Below are 27,264 nucleotides of genomic sequence, written 5' to 3'. Positions count from 1 at the left end.
TATGGTCTCAATGGACATTTCCTTGATGGGCTGTTCTGCGTCACACTCCCCTTGGTGGGCACCACAATGCTATCAGATGAAAATTTGTTAATTCTTGAATTATCAAATCAATTTTTCTGTAAATGTTAGTCACAAACTCTCAGCCTGCACGTTTTGGTAGGCCTTAAAAGAATACCTAAGAGGAATTATAATTTGATATTCTGCATCCCAATGAAAGATGCATATTGAAAGATCTAATCATCTTGTAATGCTTATTTCAAATTTAGAAAACGACTATGCTTCTTCACACACTCCAAATGTGAACTACACTTTCCTAACTGCCAAAAATGAGTTTGATCTTATGACATCCAAACAAGCTGCAGAGCACTTATTTTACAAATTTGGAGAAAAACCCAATGAATTATTGGGCCATCAGTTGTGTCAGTCAGCCTTGGCCCAATTGATAACTCAACTTAATACAACTTATAGTGCAACAACTGACCCTACTATAATTAATGATCAAGACAGAATTTCATTGCAAACACAATTTGATACACTGAAAGAACCTTGTTCTAATAGAGATCTAGTACAATGCAGTCAATGCAGACTGGTAAATGTCCTGGCCTGGACAATATGTTTATTGACTGTCTTTAAACTGGTAAACTTCACAAGACTTTATTCCAAGCCTCAGTTTCACTGTTATTAAAAAAGGGAGATCTGTGCCCATGTAGCAGTTATAGGCTTGTCTCTCTGTTGAATGCTGATCACAAGATGTTAGCAAATGTGCTACCCCTTCCCTCTTGGTCAGTTGTAGATCAAACATGATTTATAAAAACAGACATTCTTCTTTCAATTTGAGACATCTTCTTAATGTTTTATACACTGTATAAGTTCCACCACACAAATAATAATTTCAGCAGATGCTGAAAAAGCTGGGAAGTGGAGTGAGCTTATTTATTTCAAATACATATACCTACGTGCATTCTAATGAAATTCATTCTGAATATTTCCCTCTCGGCCATGGCACAAGGTAGGGATGCCCACTTTCACCATTACTGTTCGTGATAGCTATCAAAACGATGGCCATCTCCTTCAGCACAATACAAATATTATTACCAGAGGTGGAACTGAACAGAAAATCTCATTATACGCAGATAACCTCCTTGTATATATTTCAGACCCCAGAAAGTACCATGTGCTCTGGACATCCTTTCACACTTTGGAGAGCTATCTGGGTACAAACTGAATTTGAGAGTGAACCTTCCAACTTCTGCTGAGTGGTGGTCACTTCTTCCTCTGACCTTTCCTGACCATGTAAGCATGTAAAAATACATATCTTACCCAGATTCTTATATTTTTTCAGTGGACTTTCACTGCCAAGTCTTTCTGATGTAAAGTAGATTCCATTATATTACAGATTATCTGGGACCAAAAAATCTCCCAGAGTCAGATAATCATAATAATCATTCACACACACATTCACGCACCAATGGCGCAGCCTTTGGGACATGCGGACAGGAGGAGCCGGGGATCGAACCACCGAACTTCTGATTAGTGGACGACCCATTCTGCCTGTGAGCCACAGCTGCCCCATTAACCACTTGTTCTGGTCTTGTCCTCCCATAACTTTGTATTGGAAGTCTGTTTTTTAATCACTTGTCGAGGTGGTGAGATTCTCAATCCATATATCATCAATCACTGCTCTCTTAGGGGTTTTCCCTGAGGCAAGAGGTCTACACAGACACAAATTAGAGCTTATTGCTTTCCTGACCTTTATTGCAAGATGTCTGATATTGCTTAATTGGAAGAGTTCTGCCCCCCCTGATCACAGTTGCTGGATTCAGGATGTATTGTATTTAATGAGGTTAGAAAAGATGAAGTATCATCTGCAAGGAACAGCTGCTGAATTTGATCGCATTTGGCTCCCTGTCCTTACATGCTGAAAGCTATCACTTTAGCCTTTAGCTTGTTAACCCCATAACCTGTATAACCTGTATGCATGTACAGCATAATATGTACATACACCAGTACCAGTGGTAGAGACACCTTCCCATCCGCTTGAATGAACTTGTTTTTGAAGTTCAAGTTCTGTCTTAATTTGTTCCCACTGTCTTTTCTTTGCTGATGAATATCTCATTATTTCTCCCCTTAAGATGGCTTTTGCCCCTTCCCATAAATTTATACTGTTTTCTTTTTCTTCTGTTTTCTTCTGTATTTTTTAATTTCAGGTTTTTAAGAAGCATTTTTTTGTTTTTATTCTCTTGAAAGTCTCCATCTTGTAAGAGGGAATTCATTATCCTCCATAAGTATTTCCCTTTCTTTGAGTTTAACTTCACTGGCATGATCTGATAGTGTCATTTTTCCAATAGTGCATTTTTAAACAGTTGTCATATCTTTGTTAAACATAAAGTAGTCAAATCTACTATATGTAGAGGGTCTATTAGAATAGTATGTATAATCATTTGTTCTTGGATGAAAGGTTCTCCATTCGTCTATCATTTGCAGCTCTCTACAATCTGTCCTTAAGATATTAGTATTTTTCTTAGACTTATGTTTAAGTCCTGCTGTTGAGTCTAAGTTAGGATTTCAGACAAGATTCCTCAAATAATAATTGTTCCTTTTCCTTGAATTACCATTAGATCAATAATTTGGTTAATAAATTTAGTGCCCTCATCTGGTGGGTGATAAATATTTAGTTATTTTTATTAAGTTATTTTGATGTTTTCTATTCTGCCCATCACCAAAACAAATCTTCCTACCTTCTCCACTATACTATTTATCTTCTGAAATGGTATGTGAGTTTTTATAATAGTAGCTACCCCTCTCCTTGATGAGCTATATGAGGAGGAAAAAACTTGAGCATTTGCAATTCTGCCCAACTTTTTATGTTCATCTTGTGTCAAAGTTTTTCTTGGAGAAACAATATATATCTTTTTTTCAGTTGTTGTAAAAATCTTCTTTCTCTTGATACAATTATTGAGACCATTTACATTTTGAGAAATAATATTCATCCATAACTTTCAAAAAGTTTGTACACAGGCAAAAGTTAAATATCCTGTTTTAGTAAAGTTTAGGCAGGATTGCAAATGTTCCGTGCAGTTATTCAGACCCAAAGAGTTAGAGCAAAAAATATCATAATAGAAAAATAAAACAATAGTAGAACATCTGCAATATAATCATAAACATAAAGTCAACAATATACTTGGCTTCCTGATATGTTACCTTTCTGTATTTGCTACCTTCCTGTAAACTTTCACTGTCCCACTGTCATCCTAATCTTTATATGTGCAAAGACAAAACTAAAAGACATCCACAGGGGTTCTCACTCTTCTCTCTGTTTATTGGATCCTGTTACATAATTAAGAAAAACAAACAAACACACAACCAAAAAAACTAACATTTGTTTCTTTTACTTCTTCCTTAAATAAATTAAACTGAGAAAAACAACCAAAAAAATCTTTGATCTTTCTTCATTTCTCATATATTTCAAGAAACGTTCTGCATCATTTTAGTCCCCTCCTAACTAAAATACTAACGAATAAAATAAATTAGCTAAATGGCCAAATGAAATATCTAGAAAAAAAAATTAGCAAATATAACTAAAAAGGGTGGGGCTAATTTGTTTTTGTTTAGCATTTCCATAGTCAATTTCCCTCCTCTCCTTCATACAGACGCTCTTACTTTCATTCATTTAGGCCTACTTGTTACATATCAATTATCACTCACATCTAAATATGGACTTATTCTCTCCCAGTCTCCATATTCCACCTTCTGTAGCTCTCCTATCTGATATTTATATAAAGGAAGGGAAAACAAAACAAAAAACCAGAAAAAAACTAAATAAACATATACTGTATATATGTATTTGTAATCAGGCATTCAAAGTTTAGTGCCAAATAAGTAGTTAAGTTTAAAAAGAGAGAGAAAGATGACAGCATAAAGAATTTAATTAAATTTTATTGAGCTACATAACAGTTTGGGTTTTTATTAAAGCTACATTACAGACTGAATAACATAATTTACTGCATCTCTCTGTCAATGAGGTTATTTTTGGTAAGAAAAAAAAAGTGTTAGTGGAGCTTTGATATTAGATTATTTTGTCACAGTACAGTCAGGTTGGTGTGTTGAGGACTTGGCAAGTTCATCTCAGGAGTACAATCTTCTGAGGATGGGAGGACGTTTAATAAAATCAAATCAAATTTAATATAGACTGATCTGTTCATTTTAATACATTTATATTGATGTAAATGTGATGATATCCAGATGCAGTGATGTTGTTGTTTACACTCAGACAAACTAATGTGGCAGCTACAATTGTTAGATTTCATCTGTGAGATCTGTGAGAAATAATTCCTTCTTCCAGAAGGAATTATATCATATATCAAAATGCTGTGGAGACATTAGAGCCAGCTGTAAATTACCAAGAGAGCTGCACAGATCAGTTAATCAGATCATGTTCTCCCCGGGATGACAGAGCAGGACAAGTGTTATAACAGGTATTATTTGGATAAACTGACCGCATATTGGGAATCGTAATGGTTACTTTCTCACCTGAAAAAATATTAAATTGTTAATAAAGTGACATATTAACAGTCCTAAAGCGAAAATTACAACAGTCTGGCTCAAAATCTCCACCATGATGCCATCACCCTCTCGTAATGTAGGCCCAGCAAGGGCCTTCCTCTCTACGCCAAAACGCTGACAGAAAGTTGAAACTGAAAAACATAAAGTTGAAACTGAAATCCGGTGAAACTGAAAAAAATTCTGACAGTGTAAATAAAAAAAAAATAAAATCTGTCACTGAAACGAGACAGGCATGAAGAAAAAATCTGACATTGAAAAAAACATCATAATGCCAAAAATATCAAAATAAAATAAGATAATAAGATTGTAACATTTTTTAATGTCTGTGTTTTCTTTTTCAGTGCCAATACAACTTCTTCTAGTGCAAGTGTTTCAATGCCAATGTTTGCTTTTTTACTTCAGGTTTTGTTTTCAATGCCAAATTTTATTTTTGATGCCAAAATCTTACAGTTGCTGTTCTGGCTCCATAGTCACTCATCGGTTTGTACATGGCTCTCTGTTGTTTAACTTTTGTAGTAAGGTTATGATCAAAGAAGTTCCATTCAAAGTCACTCTCTTTGCCCATGCCATCTGTAGTATTATTTTCATCATATCACAGTTCAGCAAGGTTATTATGATTGGCCTGGTTTGTTCTGTATTTTCTCTGTTGATACGATGTGCCTGGAGAATATTAAAATCCCCCGTCAATCCCAGTGCCTCATTGAAGAATTTATTGGGAAAGCTTGTCATGTTCCTACTCTCTGTTTTCTCAGGGATGTTGTATATGTGGATATTATTTTGTCTGGACTTAGTTTGAAGGTAGTCCATCTGTGTCTCCATTTCTTTCATCTGATCATCATATCCTCATTTGTTTTCTGTCGGTGTATTTGTTGATCCTGCATTTCTCCAACAAGCCAACAAGCATCCCTACCCTGGACTGCCTTGGTTCTACAGGTGACTACATATTCACTGCAATGCTTGTGGCAAAACTAAATGCAGCTGCAACTTGAAAAAGACAGAGTAAAGAAAAATAAAGGCAGAAAGTAAAAAAAGGAAGTGTTATGAACACGGCATCAAGTGTGAACTGGCCCAATAATCCTTGCAGCCCAGTTTTACATTGAGTTAGAATCTGCTCATATACTTCTCACTTGTCACTGAGTCATAAACATTACCCATGACCTTTTTCCAGTGTTTGGATTTCCACAGCAGTGCCTAGAGACACACTGAATTCAAATATTCTGCTGCTGGAAGCTGGGGCCTTCATCTGAGATAGAAAAGCTTGGGTATAATAACATTTGGATCTGATGAAAATGCCTAACAGAAGAAAAAACTCCACATTATAGTTTTCTGTGTGTTTTCTCAGAGTAATGTGGGCTAAACCAGCTGGCAACACCAGGAATCAACAAATCTGGTCTCCATTTACTCGAGGAATGACTCAGCTAAAAAAAAGGAATACAGAGGGTGCTGATAAATATGCAACACATGATGGGGTGGTAAATATGAGTGAACTATGACCATCAAAACTACTTTGCAATATGAAAATAGATTAGTTATTTCTGTTCAGAAAAAAAAAATCCATTTTCCCTCCCTATCCACATGTACCTGACACTATTAATATGCATGACCCCCGAGGATGATTTCTAATGTGTTTATTGACCCCCTAGCCTCTCTTCTAAAGCCTTTACTAGCCAAAAACCACTACTTGTACATGAGAAATATCAAAATCTGATGAGCAGACTTCAATGAAATGTTTTGCTCCCAAGAGGATGAATTCCTTTCTTTTCTTCACACTCCCGCAGCTTTCTTTTTAGATTTCACACATCAGTTTGTGAGTCCCAAGGAGTACTACAACTGAACAATTAGCCCTGACGATGTCATCGGGGTTACAGTAGCTTGCATTTGGAGAGCATTCATGACAGAAAACCTGTGTTAATTGGGCCCAAGTAGTTTCAAATATGTGGGCATTTACAAGACTTTACGAGAGGCTCTGATTAAAGACACCTTGGGAAAAACATAAAACACATTTGGGGAGCTTGATCCAAACTGACCTCTGCTGCTTTGCTTTTGACTTTGTTTTTTTAATGTTTCTTGTGAGTTCCCTAACTTTATAGAAATGCAATATTTTTCTTACCATCAACCATCAAGTCTTGTGAAAAGACCAGAACAATCAGTGTGTTATTTTGTCTTTTATTAATATTCTCCCCTAGACTCCCCTACCCTGACTGTGGCACTCAGCCTCAAGCCTATTAGCTCCTGAAATAATGCATTTGGTAGTGGACTATCTTCCAAAGATCACATGAAGTCAGACTCGAGTCATGAAACTGGTAACTCAACAGCATGAAATCCTTGCATCAAAGATTTGGTAGCTTAATTCTTGTCTTTTAAAATGAGTAATGTTAGCTATCTGTCATTGATGGGTTACCAGCAGTCAAATTAGCCTAATGCTGCAGCTGTTCCTAATATCATAATGACTTGTTTAGAACTTAACTTTATACAGCTTGGTCTTGACTTGGGACTTGATATGACTTGGAAAACAATGACTTTGTCTCTCATCTATTTTCAGCCATGCATGAACACCGAGCACAGTTGGTGTTCTACTGAGTATATCCAGCAGTAGGACGGTGTGTTTGGGATTGAGTCAAACTACAGTGTGTGTCTTTGTGGCAATGAAGGAACATGTTACCCAGTGCAACAGTGGGACTCATTGATGTGTTCTGCTCTGTGACACATAGGAATAAAATATATCAGGCTTTGGATACACACACAACACTTGTTAGTAGATCAGTTCATTGTTGGTTTGACTCTAAACATGAGATTTGTTGACAATAAAAAAAAAAAAAAAATGGAATATCACCAGACTTGTCCTTTAACCTCCACTGCATCCCTGCATGTATCCTAATATTCTATTATCTGAACTAACTAAATGGACTCTACTTCCATATTTAGTGGGTTTATATAAACACAGATGACTATAGTAAAAGTGATAAACAAAAAGTGAATTGTCAGTCTGCTATTTGTGTTTAAGAGATAACCAGGTTTCAGCCTGAAGTCAATAATACTGTGAAATGGACTTGGATGATGTGTTGTTGCTCAGTGAAAACCAATGAGAAGAAACACACTCACACACATACACACACACACACACACACACACACACACAGAAAACTGGTCAAACAGTCAGGCACTATTCGTTGTCATGGTGATAGGGAGGCATGACGCATTAAGGCACAGAGCAAATGTGCGCACACAGTGTGTGTGTAGCAGGAATATATTATTGTGCCTGTGTGTGTCTGCACATACATAGAAACTGTGTTCATATGCACATGTGTTTACATAATTTGTAGTGTCAGGGAACATATTCCTGCATGCCAAAAGCACTTCTAGAGGCTTTTTCCTTGCCAAGATCAACACTGTCAATATCACTTGTGTAGCATTTTCTCCAGCTTGCTAATCCTCGCATAAAGAGCCCTGTGCATCACATTTTGATCTATTTGCAGAGTAAACAGTTGTCAAGCAGCCTGATATAGAGTCTGTTTGGTGAATTTATAGCAGAGACAGCTCAACTGGAACACATTCTCCCAGACCGGTATTAATTAAAGTCAAAGTGGGGGACTGTGCTTGTAAATGTAGCAGTGAGAAAGAAGCTCAACAATTAAAATCAATTTAAACACAGCAGTATTTTCCCTAATGATGGTGATGTGTGTAGTCTCATGGAATGGGATAGTGATGATATAAAGATATTGCAATTTACTCTGCTGATGATATGAATGCAACAGTCAGACGTCTGTGACAGTTCAAGCTGTGACATGGAGCACTCAGTTGCACTTCAATAGACTGCTGGGTCCCTCTGCAGAATAACATATACTTTAATATCTAATTCATTAGAAATTCATTACAGTGTCAAATTAGCATCACTGAGTCCTGACAATTTAATTTATTTTGGGATGAGGCCTTTTTCATTCCATTAAAAGGCCCCACACAGGATTACATGATACATGGAATCACATGTGGAGACAACTGTAGTTATTAGTAAAATCTAAGGTTTTCATAATTTCACTATAAATTACAACACATACATAACTATTAGTTTATTAGCATTCAGCAACTACAGCTCATGGGAGCTGTAGCTGTTTAAGCAAAATGTCTTGTTATCATTTAATATGCATCGTTGTTAAAAAGATACCAGCTTACTGTAGCTCAGCTCCAGGATGGAGATGTTGGGCCACTCCAGCCATTTGGGTTGGGGGAATCACAAGAGTTGCAATTTTAGTAATTAGTATGGCTCAAGCTCTCTGCCTTGTAAACATCCAAGTCTTTCAAACTCTATTCCCAAATTTGTAACACAGGCTGTCTGTTAGAAATTTGTGGTCATTATCTGGGTTATTTACTCCTGACAAAGCTCCTCCAAAGCTACAGACATTGTACGATCATTCCACAGGCTGAGTAATACTAACCATCATGAGTGAACTGATCTCTCCTTTTAAGTAAACATGTCCCAAACATAACCCTGTTTAAACATATACAGTACCAGTCAAAAGTTTGGGAACCTTGGAAAAGTGTGAAAAGTGTGTCCAAAACTTTATTAACCAAACCTTAATCAACACATACATTAGAAGAAGTAAAATGACTGAGACCATAGCTCCTTGGGTAAAAAAAATACTGTATTTGAAGGAATAAATGGGATGTTTTCTTCGTTATCATTCATTATCATCTGAATTTGTTTGAGCCACCATCTAGCGGCCAACATGCAGCTCAAGCTGAAACTGCAGACATTGCAAACATTTTTACACCGGCGTAAGCATTCAGTTAGATGGAACCCTTTGAAATCAGTAGTCCTTTCACTGGGCCTAGGTCTCTTATTACTGAAGTGATCACATCCACAGTATAGCTCGGTGTCCTCTGCAAAGTTGGACACTTTAACAGGTAAGTTGTTTGTGAATGGGGATAACACAGCACTGTTATTAGGTCTAAATTCCAAATTCACATCAAAATTTGGTGATTTTTATATCATACCCTAAAATAGGAGGAGTCCATGCTCCTCTACATGTTGAGAAAATTATCTAACACAAAACCTAATATATACTCAAAAATCTGTCCTTCATACCAAACAGAATGTTGATATTAAGATTGGAGACAGACTGTGGTTATTGATCATATATCAAACAGAGAATACTGATTAGTTTTGAAGTCAAACACTTATTTGGCACCGCACTGACACAGCCTCCACGGCCTTTACTTTACACTACACTGGGTGAACCCCATGCCACTGAACAGTGGTGACACTGCATGTTACTATTGGACATACATTGTTAATGCAGAATCATCAAGTATGAATGTAATTCATAGAAGAGAGGACTACAAAACTGCACCATAGACATGTGGAGATGAGGATGTTTTATTTAGTTCCTGAGAAACTGGAAAGGCAAGATATTCTTTGGACAGTAGTGATGTGAACCGCATTTCAAATTGGGTGATTTTCATATTACAGGTGAAGGAATCCAAGCTCCTCCGTAGGAGAAGAAGTAGAGAAAGTGACAGAACACTTGGTTGAATAAATCATTATAAAAAACTGCAATGCTTACAAAATTCAGATATCAGAATATGGACTCTTTTAGTTCATTCCTGAATTGTTGAGATTGCAAAGAAACAAGGTTTTCATTGGACAACAGCGATGTGTGCTCTGAGGATGCCATGTTGACTAACAGCCACATCCATTTCTGTCCATCTCTCATTAAGGGGGAGATCAGCAGCAGACTGAGGGTTTCAGTATTAAGCTGGGACCGTTTACTGTGGAGCATTTCCAGGACACTGAGCTGAGAGCAAGCAGCTAGATAAAACCAGTTTTGTACGTTTAATCGTCTATAACTTGTCATAATACTGCTTTCTAGGCCAAGTCTTTCTTGAAAGACCCTCAAAGGCTGAGATCACCCTAGGATAACTGTGTTTAGTAACATGCCCCCTAAAGCACAAGATAAACTGAGTTTAGAGTTTTGTTTCTAGCCACCTAATGATTATAAGCCCAGTTTCCATTCTCTTTTTCGTTGTTTTGGTCTTCTGAGAAATAGATCTGACTCTTTGGCTGCTAAATGCTCCACTACATTCATTCACCAGCTAGTCTCTAACTTTGTCTGTTTCCTGTCCGGTGCTGGAGACAAGGTTGATGAGAGCTGTGAGACTGAACCAAAACAGAAAAGTTGTGGGCCTTAAACCAAAATCATATTTGCCCCAGGGCCTGCTAGGTGCATCAATCCAACCCTTCATATAAGAATATTTTCAAGTTTAGTTTTTTTCTTCATGCTTCTTCAACCACTTTAACTCTCTCTTACCCTCCGATATTGTGTGGTGACTGAAACTCACTAAAATTGATTTAGTTTTCCAGTGGAGAGAAAAAATGATGCTTGAGACATCTACAGTAAAATATTTAAATCTGATGGAATGGTATGGCCATAAGAAGCATTTGAATGCCACTCAGTGTAAGCTGAGTACTGTAGTACTGTACTTTTAGGGATGTGTTGGAACAGATACTCTAGCGGTGTGCCTAAATACAAATATGTTATTCGGCAAAGCACAAATAGAAGGTTTTTTATGAATATACAAATATTTTGAAAAATTATTTGTCGAAAACCAGCACGCTATGCCACACGTTATGTCTATCAGCAGGTCTCAACAAGGGGAGTCACATCCACCTGCTACATGATGCACATTTCCTAATTTGGACATCACTCATACAAGGTGGGAAAAAGTTTTTTTCCAAGATCAAAAAAAAAAAAAAAAAACTTTATAAGAGGGAAATGTTTGAATGTCTAGCAGTCTAAGACATATTGTTCTGTGTTGACTGCAAAAAGACACAAGAAACATCATAGGTGTACATACACAGAGGCATAATTTTCTCATTCACTCAGTTGTTTGTTCAAAATCAAGCGTTAACCCTCCTGCTCTCCCTGGATTGAGAATGTGTTGCAGATACTACTTGAAGCAGTCGTTGCATTATGGCCTGCCCTAAGTCTTCACCCTGCCAACACAAACCTATGTGTGTCACTGCTCATTTAGTATTTGGCCCACTGCACTGTTCTCTCCATATTTATACAGAGAGGGAAGCTTACAGCCTGCAAACACAACCACAGGAGCATCTGCTAAGACTTGAGAACAGGCAGTACAAGCAGAGGATTCAGACCACCAGCAACAAATTTGCTGTTGATTGGTCAATTGTCTGCTTGACAACAGCTAGTCATGTTACCAACTGTGCAGAGATGGGATATATCACTGCTGGTACAGGCTGTCTGCAGATAGAGTTAAATCTACTAAGTTATAAGGCTAATTTAAAACCAAATATATACAGTAAAAGTCTAAATCTAAGAGTTTTGGACAAATCATGCAGGGTAGGTTCAGTCAACAGGTAACACAAATAAGGATAATTCTTGAATTTATTAAAATTTGGCTCTGTGGAAGTTATAAAAAGGGCTAATTTCAGGGCTTACAATCCATATTTGAACAACATGTCTATGTTCTTTTATGTACATTTTGTCTGGGGCTGTTTTTCCTGGTTTGGGATAGACTCGTCTATTCCTGTTCCAATGAAGGGAAACCTATACAGCATACAATGAAATTCTAGACAATTGTGTGCTTGCAACTTTGTTTGGTCTTTGTATAGTCTTTTCTGAAGACTTTTACTTGCCTGAAGAAGACCTTCTCCTGTCCTTTGCTCAACCTAGACCAAGCCACCTCCATAAAGAAATAGATTTCCCAGTTTGGTGTGGAAGAACTTGATTGGCCTGCACGGAGCCCTGACCTCAACTCCATCCAACACCATAGGGATGAACTGGAACGCCAACTGTGAGCCAGCAGCAGATTAAACTAGAGTTTGTTTGTTTGGTTTTGTTGTCTAGATCAGATAGTCTTCATTTAACAGTAGTTGTAAATGATTACAAATCTGTAAGCGAACAATGTATTTGCATTGTAGCTTCCTGAGGCTCACTCAGCAACAGGTGTGTGCTTTTAAAGATTCTTATGGCTCTTGATAGCCAATCAATCCTTCCTTTTTTAGAGGAGTTTTGATTATAAAGATGATATTGGGCCTGTATATGGATGCCAGACAGGGCTTAAGTTTGGGGATATAGAGGAGGGCCAAACTTCAGTTAAACTGAGATCAGACCTTAAGATTATTTAATCCTACAAAGACTACACAACTCACATGTAAAGACTATTTCCACCAACATAGACAAATTGTTGATAGACACAGTGAATGATTAATTAGCGTCATATGACTAGGCAACCCCCAAAATCCTGCAGAAACACAACTTCTTGTCTTCCTGTACTAAAACATAAATGGATATCCATCACACAGTTTATCTTGCTATTTTATGCAGCAGTTTGCATGGAAAAGGCAAGAAAAAATATTCATTTGGGTGAGATGGTGCATGAAGAGATGAGGACAACACGGACTTTTTATAAAGTGTCATTTTGTAAATGTCTTACAAATTCAACATAATGAAGACCAAAAAGATGATGGTTCCATAGCACTGAAAGTGATATTTTTTGATCAATTTTCTTGTTGCAGCAACTTCATAACTCAGCTCCTTCAAGTGCTGGTGACATACAGAGCCACAGCAGGAGTTAAAGAGTAAGGACTTGTATCATAAGTTGCTTTGGATAAATGTGTCATCAAAAATGTAACAGTCTTCAATCACTCTGCTGCGCTGCTCATTAATCCAGCCACAGGCAGACATTTAACGGCTTGGGTCTGTAATTGACTCCTGCCATAGTGAACTCTATCATGTGATAATGGTGGGAAGCACTACTTTGTGCTCATGTTTGTCTTTGAAATGTCTTTGAACTCCTCCTTGCATATCAATATTCCCTGCTGGCACCATAATAAGTCTGTCAAATATTTGAGGGCTCTGTCTCTCTGCTCTTACCTCTTTATGATTCCTATGATCTACCAGGATATTGAAAAAAACCCTTATCAATAACAGGAGGCAGGAAAACCTGTAATTTGTAGCAATGGAGTGAGAGGAAAGACAAACAAAGAGATGGAAAAAGAGTAAGGTAAATGGTGCACTGGGAGGAGTAGGGAGCGAGAGGAGGAAGAGGAAGCCTGCGTCCCTCTCGGCGATCAGCCTTAGGGGGCCTGTAACAGCACCTCTCCCTTCCTGGAGTTCAAAAGCCTGAGTGGGAGGTAAAGATGCTGTTGAGCCCAGAGGCAAGCCATCTCAGCACCAAACTGATTTATTTTCTGCTCAGAAAAACACTTTGGAGAGGAGAGGGGAAGTATGGAGCTAATTTCCTGCCAAAACAAAAAAAACAAAACATCTTTTTCAAATGTCCAACGATTCATTAACACAGTGTGGTTTGTACATAACTAAACCAAAACTAATGAATTTTGTTTTGCAAATACAAAAAATAAAACCAAACTCAAAGATCCTTAAACACGGAGGGATTTATGAATGTTGTCATAGATAATAAAGGTCTGAAGATTGAAAGTTGTTTAAGGTGCTTCTTTATTCTTGGACTTTTTCTGTTGCTTGGAAATGTATATGAATGAATTTGTGGTGTAGTGTAATTATAAAAAGTATAAATAATTGTATGCATGACACAATAATAAAAAACATCTATTGATTCAGTTAAAATTAAAAACAAGTTTATTAAAATTACTTTTTGTAGCAGGAAGAAGCGTCTAATTTGGCAAAAGTATGTGAAGACCTGTTAATAAAAGACTACAGTTGAGGTTAGTTAATTTTATCATTTATTGACTTTTATCAGGAAATTTAGAAAATAATGAAAGAAAAATGGGAAGAAAAGTTCAACAATTTACACCTGTAACTAATAATGAGACAAAGAAAATAAAGTTATACATGTTTCTGCTTATATATTGTATTATTAATTTCACAATTGATAATTTGGTCTATACGGAAATTAGCTCGATATGGAGCCCTCTGTTGCTCCAGAGGCAAGTAGGGTCCACTTTTCTACTTTACATCTTTACATCAGGCCAAAAAGACATCATCGCCCAGCTAGCCTGATACCTACTGTACACTAAGCTGCAACCTATAATCAGAGCAGGAGGAAGGCTGATGGTTGGGTCAAGATCTTAGTTAAAAATACCTCCTCCATGCTAGAGTGAACAGGAACTCTCCGGGTGTCACGTCTGTAACGACATCCCACAGAGCCAAGCAATCACAAACACCTCAAACACATCGAAAAAAGAACAAAAAAGGAAGAGACCCAGCCAGCTAATTAGCACCAATCAGAACCTTCCTTCTTCACTATGACGCATACAAGTTTGGAGTAGATGTAAACAGATGACAGCAGAATGGGAGGAGGGGGGTTAGGCAGACACCATATCATAGGGGAATCTCCTTTAATGTTTTGTCTTTCTCTATCTATTATTAATGTAAGAACTCACCCTGTATTTCTGCAATGGACAGTCCAAACAGGATATTGTGAAATTTTGTTTTGCATACTGTGTCCCAGTATAAATGACCTTCAGTAACCTTTCTGTTATTTTGTGATCATTTGTGGTAATGTTCAAAAATTGCAGGAGATGCTGAGACTTTAATTAGCAGAGCTTTGGGTCAGCAAACAGTGCTCTCTGACAAGCTGAGTTCTATGGAAACAAGACTAATAGTGTATTGCCCCACTAGCAGCTCTGTGAGGATCGTATTCTCACTGTAAAGAAACCAAATTGTAAGATGGCTAAAGGCTGAGGTCCAAAGTTTGTTTTTGATCCTTGGCAGTTGTAGTGAAGTATGTGAAAACTGGAAAAAATTATTTTATGATATCATATTTAGTGCTGGTGTTAAAAATAAGCTGGATAGATGTAAGAATTTGATGCTTTATTTTTCCTGAACATAGCAGAGCCAAAATGTTCCTTGTAGGGAAAGTGGCATATCTTAATGCATAATGTATAAATTGCATAAATAATGTTAGAGTTGTGGTCAACTGCAAAGATTACTGTACATTTGTCACACTAAATATATTTCATCAAGAATGGCTAAAAAAAAGTTATTACCATAATAAATTTACAGGTACATTGATTTGTTGATGTTTGATTTTTTTCTGGCCTGGGTTTGCAGTTTTTCTGAAGTGGATTTTTCATGTGGTCTATGGGTAAACCACATAAAAAAAATGTCCTCAACAAGATATGTTTACACATTCTGCTGTTCTGTGTATGTATGTATGTATGTGTGTTGTGTGTCATGATCATCAAACACAGATGTGATGTAGTGTAATGTATTCAATGAAGCATTAATATGTGGGAAGGCACAGGAGACAGACTCTCACCATGAACAGGCTGCAGTGATGAATCAGGCAGCCTGCACTGCTGACACCTTAATGCATCATTATTATAGATGTTCTAAGTGGTTTCTGAGGGAGGAGAGGACGAGCTGATTTAAAGCTAACAACCCACCTGAAAACTAAATGTACACAAATTCATTTTATGATGTTACAAGATTCTATTATCTATCACTGGGAACAAGGAGTGGAGCTAGACTCTCAGCACAGAGGGGGTGAAGAATTCTCGAGGGGCCCTTCTGATAAAGTCATTCTAAAATTCACGGCTGTAAAATAGCTGATACAGCCTATCCTATCCGTAAACACAAATTGTCACTTATTGAGCCAAGCAAGTCTATGTCTAAAAAAGCATACAGTGAAGCCACTTTGTCAAAGAAGCTTGCTCTGAAGGACAAAAAAAGAAAACGGATTGCTGGTTGCGTTCAAATGTTTCAGCACCGAGGACAGCATGCGGCGCTCTATGTGCATCGATTGATGGATAGTTCAGCACCACTGTCGATAGACAGCGACAGGCCAGGTGCACCGTCTCAGTACCATGTCTTTCTTACACAGGAATAACATAAACATAAAATAGACACGGTGGTCTACAACACTACAAGGCCTATTCCAATACAAAGTAGACAGTCTACAGCACCACAGGCAGTGACACAGATAGGTGCCGCAGTGCTGCAGATGCAGTAAGCATGAAGGCAAGCAACAGATTAATCTAACATTTTGACTGATTTCTTCATAATCAAAATTTAAGTTAATAAAGACTAATTATGGATGTTTGTAACTTTGTTGAGCCCCAAAAAGGAGAAAACGCCCAATATTTCCCAAGAAAAGAGCAGTACAATTAGAGAAAAATCTGAAAAAAATAACAGAAACTGCTCTCTTTTTTCTGTTTTATACTTTTTATCATCTGGTGACCCCACACATTCACCAAGGTTAGCTAAATGAAGTCTGAAACTCAGAACTTATAATAGCAGAGGTGTGGTCAGAAGCCAAGTCAGACAGCTCATTATAAAGAAATAAGGTATACAGTGGGACAAAGTAGGATATCATTTTATCAAAACAGTTAAATTCAGACTGTTTCATAGTGGTGTAATACATCGAACCACTTTACATTCAAGTAGAAAACTCTGACATTTAGACAGCATATTAATGTTCTCATCAAAATGCACATATTATACTGCAGATACATGACTTACACATATTTCTCCATGTATATTCTTTAAGAGTTTTTGTTCATGTCACTATTTTCTATATGCATGAATGAATTCTCACAAGGAACAATCAGACAGCTTCTGCACAGGCTCATTCTCAAACCACACACAGTCAACAGGTGACTGAACCTTATAAATGCAAGACTGGTAAAAATCTACCTTATTCAAAGCCTCGGCAGGCTCGTCGGTCCCAGTACAAGATCCAGTACATAATACTCCATAAGTTATAGAAGTTACATGTTTTACTCAACAACTGTTGTCCCTGCTCAGCCTGTAGTTTAGTGTACTCCATTTGTGGATTCCACCATCCTCCATAGAACAAAACAGGTTCACAAAGTTTGTACATATCAGGGTCCCTTTTTAAAACTTCACCCTCCTCTCCTTCATGGTGGCAAATGTGCCAATCACTTTGTCTTTATCAATGTTTATGTCCTGCTCAACACACAGCAAAGTGAGGCTGGATAGTCTGGCCGTTAGCCACTGTCAGGCTAGTAGTGCTAGCAGTAATGTTAGCTTGATTATCTGTTCCATCATCATCAGAAGTAAGATGTAAGAGGAGCACAGGATGCAATTAAACTGTTCTTACTCTCTGGCTCCTTGTGTTTTCATGCACCTGATTTGTTCTTTCTCTCCATTTTACCTCCTAGCTTGATTAAAAAAACATCACCTTGATCGTTAACTTAGCAGTGTGCGACAACACGACGCATTCACGGATACACAGGCTGCTAGCCTTTAAAACTCCCGGCAGGCAAATCAACTCAGTGGTGGGGGCCTGATTAACGGGGAACTAAGGGGGTGTAATCAATGACAATACAAGCAGGCCACAGTGCCCCCGCTGGTGCTGCCTGCTGCATAAGACGAGAACCCCTTGACAGTGGTAGGGGTACATCTCTGCTCTGCAGAAGACACACTCTGAGTCAGACTTTTTATTTTTTGCCAATCAAGACACACAAACAAACTTTATTGAAAATATTCAATTAAAAGATCAAAATGCAAGTTCAGCCAGGCAGATTGGACCCAAGGTGGGTCCCTTTGTAACCAGGGAGAGCTGTGGGACTGGGGAAGCCACCCCAGGGTACGTGGGGTGAGTTGGGGTAGATTGTGATATGGACACTGGATACAATCTGTTCATTTCCTGCTGACAGTCAATCTTGTTGTCTTTTGATTATTACCACTTACTCCCTTAACTTTAACAAAGTAGTTTTTGTACCTAAACTTAACCAGACCTTACCTATACCATATCAACTCTGTCTCCTAGAAATTAGGTTCATATAAGACTAAATTGCAACAGCAAATACATTTTTCAAGACACATAATGCTGGATAAATTACATTTTCTCTCAACATAAGGAGAAAATGTTGTTGATAAACATATTTGGCAAGTTGCAAAAATGTTTATACTGAACGAAATGTCACTTGAATGTTCAGTGACAACATAAAATATCTGGTTGTGCAGTATCCACTGGTAGAAACTACAGCAATATTATGCATGTGTGCAATACGTTTAGACACTGGCAGCATTTTGTTAAGGTTAGGGAAAAGTCATGGTGTTCATTTAATACAGAAAAAAAATACGCAATGACTTGAAGCACAATGTACACAAAGGGAAATTTTGCTGATTTTCAACCAGCATTGTATCATTACAATGTGGGTAGTATATGCGAATAAACAATGTTTAACTTCCCTCCATGTTGCCTGCACCCAGAGTTTCCTGCTCATTTGCTGGTAAAAGTCTGTTGGATGACACGTTTTGCGTCATGATACAAAGCCGAATACCGTGTTGTTGAATCAGATACAACAGATTCTGGAAGAGGAAGTGACCACCGGATTGGAGCGATGTTACAGCCACAACCTCACACACAAACTTCACAGTGCTGAGTGTCTTTGCAATTCCTAACAAACACTAAAACAAACAAACAACTAGCTTTACAATATAATGTTGGAGCAGAGATGTGGCGTCACTATTACAATTTTATGAGGCTGAATATAGTGCTGTGGAATCAGATACAAGAGCATATGGAGGAGGAAGTGATCACGGGAGATGTAACAGTGGCAGCAGAGAGAGAGGTGCTGCAGCCAGACGGGCGGCTGCATCATCAACCGGAGAGAGAAAAAGAGAGAGAGAGAGAGAGAGAGATAGAGAGAGAGAGAGAGAGAGAGAGAGAGAGAGAGAGAGAAGGGAGACAGACTCCGCCCTGCAACAAACTTCACCTGTAACTTGCGGCTGCATCCAGGTTACATCTGGCTCATTGCTGTCCAAAATAGGTCAGAGAAACAGTGGTTGGGTTAGAAACAATGGTACGATTTATTTATCTATTAACCGGCTGGTTAATACATACTGTGAGTAGCTTACTGGAAGCTCATTGGATGAAGAGTGGTATGGGGAATCTACAGCCTTTTTCTCAGTTTTCTCTAGTCTTAGGGCACCAATTTCAAAAAAATAATTGCACATTTCTACTACATAGGTGACCTTGTTTTAAGAAATCATCATATTCACAGCAGTGAATTTTTCCTTTGACATTTAACTGAAAACACAATCTTTTCTCCATAACCAAAGTGCTTTTATTGCAACATAACAGTACCCTGGTCGCTGGTGTCACAGTCCGGCATCCTGTACGCCCGCCATCCACTCTGACCACCTCCCAGCGACTGCAGTTTGAAATATATTTCAGTCATTTGAAAAAATGTTGCCTGTTAAAATAATCCTGGCAGCACATGTTTAGTTGGGAAAATAATTTAGTAGTATAAACACAGTTTCTAGAAGACAGGGTTGACAGTTTAGCTGGACAATGAGAATCATTTTTATAGCAGTCATTTGTCATAATTTTGTTAGTAATGTATTGTGTTGTTTAGCTTTAAGGACTTGAATGAAACACAACCCTTAAGTCTGTCCCATCTCCTACTGGACACACATTTGAGAATCTGCCAAAGTGGTGTGGAGGTGTCTGGGGGATGGTTCTAAGCTAGGCTAGCTTACTAGGACCCCCAGTTGCCTCTCTACCACTATGGATATGACACATAGAGCTGAACCTGCCTTCCACCAGATGGTGGTGTAATCATTTTCTACCCACATTAATAACACTGATAGAATCCTTTATGTGAAGTGTATATGAGCGTGTTAACAGATCAAAAACTATTTTAGTATTCAATTACTCTCACTCTGAAAGTTGACATTGAGAGTAAATTGCTAACGCAATAGTTGCACATGTATAAGGCATAGAAGACAGGGTTGCCATATGATCAAGGAGAGTTTTTTTAAAAGATCTGCTTGACAAGTACAAACTTTGCCAAAGTCTATTCAGTGCAGTAGGTCTGTCAGGGTTTTGTTGAGTGTGTCTGGATTTAGATTTGAGCAATGGTTTTAGCTTTTGGCAAAAGTTCAGGATCAGGAAGAGTTTGCATTTAGCTGTGGGTGTTCAAATTTGGCCATGAGTGGATAACAGAAACTGTGTCCAGAGTCTGTCAAAGATGTTTCGATCCAGCTAGCAGAGTCAGGATTTTTACAAGGATGTCAATGTCTGACAACCATCAGTTTAAAGAATATGAAACAGCTTGATACATGGTGTAATGGGAGGGTGGTAAAAGGAAAACAAAGAGGTAATTGTAAGTAGAACTGTTTTGTTTTTAAGCTTTGAAACAGACTCACTCCATATGAAGAGCTCTGTCATGTTCATACGTCAAAATGGCTTATTTGTGAATATACAAGTTTGACTTTTGGCAGTTTTTGTTGTTTTTTAATACAATAAAGTCCTGGCTTTCATTTTGTGTACAGATTATTGTCAAAATCAAACAATTAAAATGTTTTGAAGCTCATAAAGCTAGCATGACAAGCGAGCCCAGAGGGAAGCATGGTGCTGCCTTGTTAAAAGAAAACTTCTGTATTTTTTTCAATCTGGACACTATTTTCCCATCTTTCTGTGTCTAAGTGACTAATGGGGACAATAATTTTTGAAATTGGTCCAGTATTGAGCGAGACTGCTGCAGCCTGCAGCTGCGAAACTGGCTGCAATGTAATCCTTTGGGGCAATAGCGCCCCGTCAATGTAGGTCCACTAAAAGTGCTTGTTGTTGCCACTGACAGTGTCAGATTCTTATTATAAGTGTCTGACAACATTATAGAAAGGACTATACAGAGAAATAATATGTTTTCTTTACCTTTCACTTGATCCAGTCTGTTTTTTATTATGTCTAACCAAGTCTAAATATTCAGCCATGATTTTGAAAATCTTTTAGATAACATTAAGCTATGCTTTCTGTACTCCAACACAACAAACTCCTCCTGGCACTCCTCTCTCCAACTCCGTCATGGCTGAATATTTAGCTCATTTTGACAACAACTCTTGCGAGATTTCAGAACAAGACTTCTCCTTGAGCAAGACTTGCTTAGACACAATAACAAACAGACAGGATCAAGCAAAAGGTAAAAAAAAACCTTTTTATTTCTCTGTATGGTCCTTTCCATAATGTTGTCAGACACTTATAATAACAATCTGAGCCTGTCAGTGGCGACAATAAGCACTTTTAACGGATGTACATCGACAGGGTGCTATTGCCCCGTCGGATTACATTGCAGCCCGTTTCGTGTCTGCCAGTTGAAGCTCTCTCGCTCAATACTCAAATTTCAAAAATTGTCGTCCCCATTAGTCACTTCAACACAAAAAGATGGGAAAATAGGGTCAAAGTTGAAAAATACCCTTTAACTCCGATCACATCAGAGGCTGTCTCTCGTGTTGCCAAATTCAAAGTTTTCAGTCCACTGGTCAACTGCATAAAACCTATGGGATTTTCAAAGCTGTTTATAGTGCTTGGCAGCGCTGTAGTTTGGGCTTTTGTGTTTTACATATAAATGAATTCCTGTGAGGCAGAAATTGCTCCAACATCGAGTGCCATCACGAGAAGACGAAACAGGAACAGATGCACAATGGGCTGACTTCATTTCACACTGCTGTCTAACTCAAGTCCTCACTCCAACAATACAAGCCCTGAGGTTACTGTTGGCGAGACTGAAGGTGATGAGGAAGATCAGTCACGTACGGTACACCCTGTGGCCCTGACCCTTCAGTCTTTATAAACTGCCTGTCTAAGCCAAGATAGTGGCCAGGAAATTGAAAAGGCCTGCATATATACTGTCGATGCAACTGGGAACTGAATGAAGGAAAAGACGGTGAATATGGATGTGGTGGCCTATACAAATTCTGAAGAAAAACATATACGTAGGATCTGTAAAGCCTCCCATCGGTTTTGGCATTTTGAAACCTGGATTTGTGTATACTGCTATATTATATTTATATCATATTTCTGGAGACAAGAGATGCTAATTTGGACACAGAGGATAAAAACCTTGGTGAACCTGAGGTTAGAAGAGCAAGCTGATATCAAGAAAACACACCCACCAAACTACTTTTCTTCAAGTTCATGTACAAAACAAAGAGCACTTTGTAGATGCAAACTTTTTTCCAGTAAATAACCATACAATAACTTTAAAGATACACTCCTTGCTTGTGTTAGAATGCTCAGCAGTGTCCCCCAAATCCCAGTTTACTAGTTTGGCCTCAGTGCTCTTGATCATGCAGCAGTCTGTTAATTCCAACTTTCATGGGTCGCAAGTTTTATATGAAAATGTGATAGTTAAATGTGTTTCTTTAATTTATGTAAAAACAGCAGATAACATCCGTCCCTCTATGTCAAAACAGAGGGACTGTTTTGGATTGTTAGACCATTATGATGAGTAAGGACATCAAGTTTTCAAAGGTTTCTTACATTGTTGGACTAGCAGATTGCTATGAAAATTTATGAATTTCAGCATGAGCATTCTTTTTTTTCCTTCGGGAACAGGGCATGTAATAAAATGATTTAAGTCTACTTACTTTTCTGAGCTTAACTGTATCTCACTGACTCTGAGTTGCAGTTGAAAACTCCAAAAAACTAGTAAGTGGACATATTTTTAAACTGTCAGTTGTTTGGATTATTTCTATAACAGGACGCTGTAGAAACTGACTACAATGACTGAATAGACAACAGTCTAATCCATTGATACATATTATGGTATATTATGGTTATATTCATGTGATTTTTCATTGTATTAGAAGTCTGTTAAAGTTCTACATAGCACTAGCATCCCATGTTTAGCTGTATATAGCATGTATTAATGTACATTCAAAACCACATACAAATCTTATGTTAATTTAATTCAGGCTTTTTCAGGCTGTTCTTTGTTTTTGGTGAAATACTTAAAAAAAATCTTTCAGATCTACAGTTTAAAGGGTGGCACCACAGCATTGTTACATCATAAAACATCATTATTTTTTAAGGGTGATTTGTAATGGTTTTGTTACCTTGCGAGGCACCTGGATTCACAAGATCACAACATCACAAGATCACACGAAAATCCATCTTGTCACTTGACCAGTCAACATTGCAAATCCAGCTGCTTTGCAAGGTAACACACACAGATGATCCATCCAATCACCTGCCAAGTATTTTTTGAAAGTGCCCGCCCTTCCCAAACAGTTTCCAAGGATGACTTCTGTGTAACAAACCGTCTGGCGCATCAGGTTTTGGAAAAGCACAGACAAATGATGTCCTGCTGATTCACCTGATTTGACTGTTATCAGCTTATTGAATAGGCATTATCATCGGACATCTAGCTCAAACATATGGGCTAGTAGGGGCCTACTAAACCTACTAGTAGGTTCAGGAGGCTGTTATCACCCATTTATTTCAGTAAGCCAATGTTGGTGAAGCCCTGTAGGCACAGAAGGCCTGTTATCAGGAAGATGCTATCACGTGACTGTCAAGTTTCTTTCTGCGAAAACAAACAAAATGACAACAGACATTTCTTTAATTCTCAGTGGAAAATGCAATATTTTAAGATAGTGTCAGAATTAAAATGGGTTTTGATTTCATTTCATTTTCATTTCATTTCTAGCAATGAATGCATTTTATTTTCATAATCTTCATTCAGTGAATGTATATGATGTTTGTCAGTTATTACGAAATTTTTTTTAGTGCTTTCTGTCGTTGCTATGGTGGTTGCTATGGACGCTGCTATCACTGAAACCAAGTAATTGCATGTTGTTTGAGTCATTGTCTTTCCATTGTGTAGTTATGTTGTGTTATTTTATGTAACTGTTTGACAATGTTCTTTCAATAGTAAAAGGGATGAACTGAATTTAAAATCCAGATTTTGAAGCTTTGCGATTAGTTGACCGGAGGACCTCCTCACTGTCATTGTGTTAAAGTTTTCTTTTAATAATATGCTTAATATTTCTCATCACAAAAACTTGAAAGTGTCCTTGAAAACTCAACAGTATGAATTTTTGTTATGTTATGTTAAGGCCATCAGTTTTAATTATTTTTCCTTCGATTCTGAGAAATAACGTTTTTGATAGCGGTAGGCTAAGGTGGGGCATTGTGATGTGGGCGGATGTGGCGCGTTCGATCACTGTTTTGGGTTGTACACCGTCAATGGGCTTAATTCTGTTTCAAATTGCTGTTGGTTGGCTGCAACCAGAATCCAAACGCCACTGTCTCTGTTAAGAGAAAGTGTTTTATAGCCTGTGATTGTAAAATGGGAAGTTGCTCATTTAATTTTATATTTCCAAGAATATCTGGCTGAGGATATTTAATATGAAATCAACATAGAGTCTTCCTCAATTAATATTGAGCCACATCATCCAATAAAGCACTCTAAAGCACTCCAGTGTTGACAGTGTGTGTGTGTGTGTACATAAAATCTTGTGCCAGGCCATAAAAACAGGATGAAGATGAGGTTATTCAAACTGGACATACCATTTCACATCCCTCATTTAATCTCTACACTTATCACTTTAATATATTTCATCAAACTGGACTTTACATTGTGCATTGCATTCTACTTCCACTGTTGATTGATTTAATTAAACACAATTAATTATTTATGGACATTTAATTTTTTGCCCTTGTCACCTTCATATATTTCATACATCCTGTAACATATGTCATTATGAAGATTCTGCATGGCTCCTGCTTTGAAACACTGACCTTTGAACCTTTACCTGGCCTATAATTCAACAACAAAAGGGGCTGCAGGTATGGGACCAACTATTATAGAGAGCTCTATCGTGTGAGTATAGTCATCAATTGGGGGCAATGTCAAATATGGGTAAAACACAGTTAAAATTAATTTTCACTCATTTAACAATTAGACATTCAAAATCTGATTACACAAATGTGTTTAAAAATGTTCAGTTCATTTAATTATTTACAACTTCTAATTCTAGGGAAAAAAACTACTAAATATTTTCAAAAAACTACAATTCCCTAGAGCTGTGCCATGCAGCTTGACACCAATCAGCATCACAGTTGTAGTTCTTTTGGTTTGCAAAGTAGGGTTGTAAATATAGGGTTGTAAAATAATATATCTGCTGAACATATCAAATATCTAGTACAGCTGAACTAGTAATTACACTGCATTTAGATGAGATATGTGAAGAAGAAGTAAAGATGTTAGTTTATTTCAGGTATTTTAGCAAGTATTCTAGAAATGGGGCTTTGGGTTGGTAGTTTTTCTGGTTTCTGGTTCGACAAAAAATGTAATGTCTCAGAATTGAAGGACAAATAATCAAAACTGATGGCCTGTAAAGTAACCTATCATATTAATGAGTTATCAAGGACACTTTTGTGTTTTTGTGTTGAGAAATGTTAACGATATCATTGAAAGAAAACCATAACATAGTGACAGTGAGGGAAATACTTTTGAGTGGGCCCTCTGGTCAGCCAATTGCAAACCTTCAAATTCTGGATTTCAAATTCAACTCACCCTGGGGTGCCCTAAAATCTACATTTTTCATTGACATAACATCATCAAACAGTTACATAAAATAAATAATATAACAGCTCAAACATCATATACATTCACTGAACAAAGATTTGTGTTGTATCTTGAAGCAAGCTCGTTACCTATACAACTAATTCAGACCTCATTGGTCATTTCAAAGTAATGATAGCACTATTAGTTAGTTGTGATTTTTTTTGCATTAGACAGAGTTGATTACTTTGTACAAACAATGCTGATGCCCAATGTTCTCACTGCCTTATTACTGAAAAAGGCAGAATTTTGACTACTTCCTGAATTAATTCCACCCAGAGAATATACCATTACATTTGAGGGAACCCTTCCTCTCAAGCAAAGTCAACTTTTCTACTACTTCTCATCGAAGCAGAGGATGTATATCCACCTTGAGAAAAGCAACATTTTTACCATTTCTCACCGAAACAGAAAGTATACTTCCTCCACAGGAAAGATAACATTTCTTTTATTTCTTATCAAAGTAAAGGGAATACTTCCACCCAAGTGGAGTCAGCATTTTTCCCATTTCTCATCAAGTAATGGGGAAATCTCTGCAGATAAGGAAGATTTTACTGCCATTTCTCACCTAATTTAATTTCAGACAGCTAACAAGAAAAGCTTTTAGATAATTCAGCCTTAATGTGATATGTAGAAGGGGTGATAAAAGAGACTGAAGTTTATAGCTAATATGGCATTAAAATAGCTAAGATCTGAAAACTCACCAGAAGGAAGAGATATCACCCTTACATGTTACCGCAACAACCTAATGACACACAAAATAACCAACACACATAGCAGCAGCAGCAGCAGCAGCAGCAGCAGCAGCAGCGGTGAGAGCAGGAGATTGTAACCCTCACGCTAAGACAAGGATACAGATTAAAATCCTGACAGAAAACAGAGAAAATCAATAACAATGTACAGACTCAGTGGACAAAGGCTAGAGACAGACCAGGCACTATCTCACTTCTGAACAGAAAACAAAAAAATGAGTAACTTAGCTGTGAAAGTATAACACACCTTAGGTAAAATAAAGTCACTGTTTGTGAAGAAAAGTTGGTCTACAGTGTTTCCATTTATTGAGTATATATGTGAGCATTGCCCCACCTCCCCCATGCCAGGGGACAATGCTTGACTTTGACTGGCTGGAAGGTATTTGTTAAAATGGTATATCAAGGAGACCTGACAGGTGCAAACAGCTGTGACCTTTGTTTTTAATTTTATCAGCTTCCACTTTGGACATGCATTGAATCCGTGTGCCAATAACTGAAGTAAAGAAAGTATTTCAGCAGCAGCACTACAGCACGAATATTAATGAAATACAGTATCGCCGTCTCTGCAGTTTTTCTGAACATATCTGAGGCAGACCTTTGCCCACAGTAAATGTCATGCAAGTCGCT

The 27,264-nt window shown here is 37.7% G+C and overlaps 1 protein-coding gene across 1 annotated transcript in view; it reads right to left on the bottom strand.

The window, feature by feature from the left end:
• Nucleotides 1-27,264, bottom strand: part of LOC121894315 (receptor-type tyrosine-protein phosphatase gamma-like) — a 486,290-nt gene that overhangs the window by 129,616 nt on the left and 329,410 nt on the right. The window lies entirely within an intron of this gene.

The sequence above is a fragment of the Thunnus maccoyii genome, chromosome 3, assembly GCF_910596095.1.
Source record: "Thunnus maccoyii chromosome 3, fThuMac1.1, whole genome shotgun sequence".
NCBI classification, from domain to species: domain Eukaryota; kingdom Metazoa; phylum Chordata; class Actinopteri; order Scombriformes; family Scombridae; genus Thunnus; species Thunnus maccoyii.
Note: the sequence above shows the minus strand (reverse complement) of the source record. Positions and strands in the feature narration are given on the sequence as shown.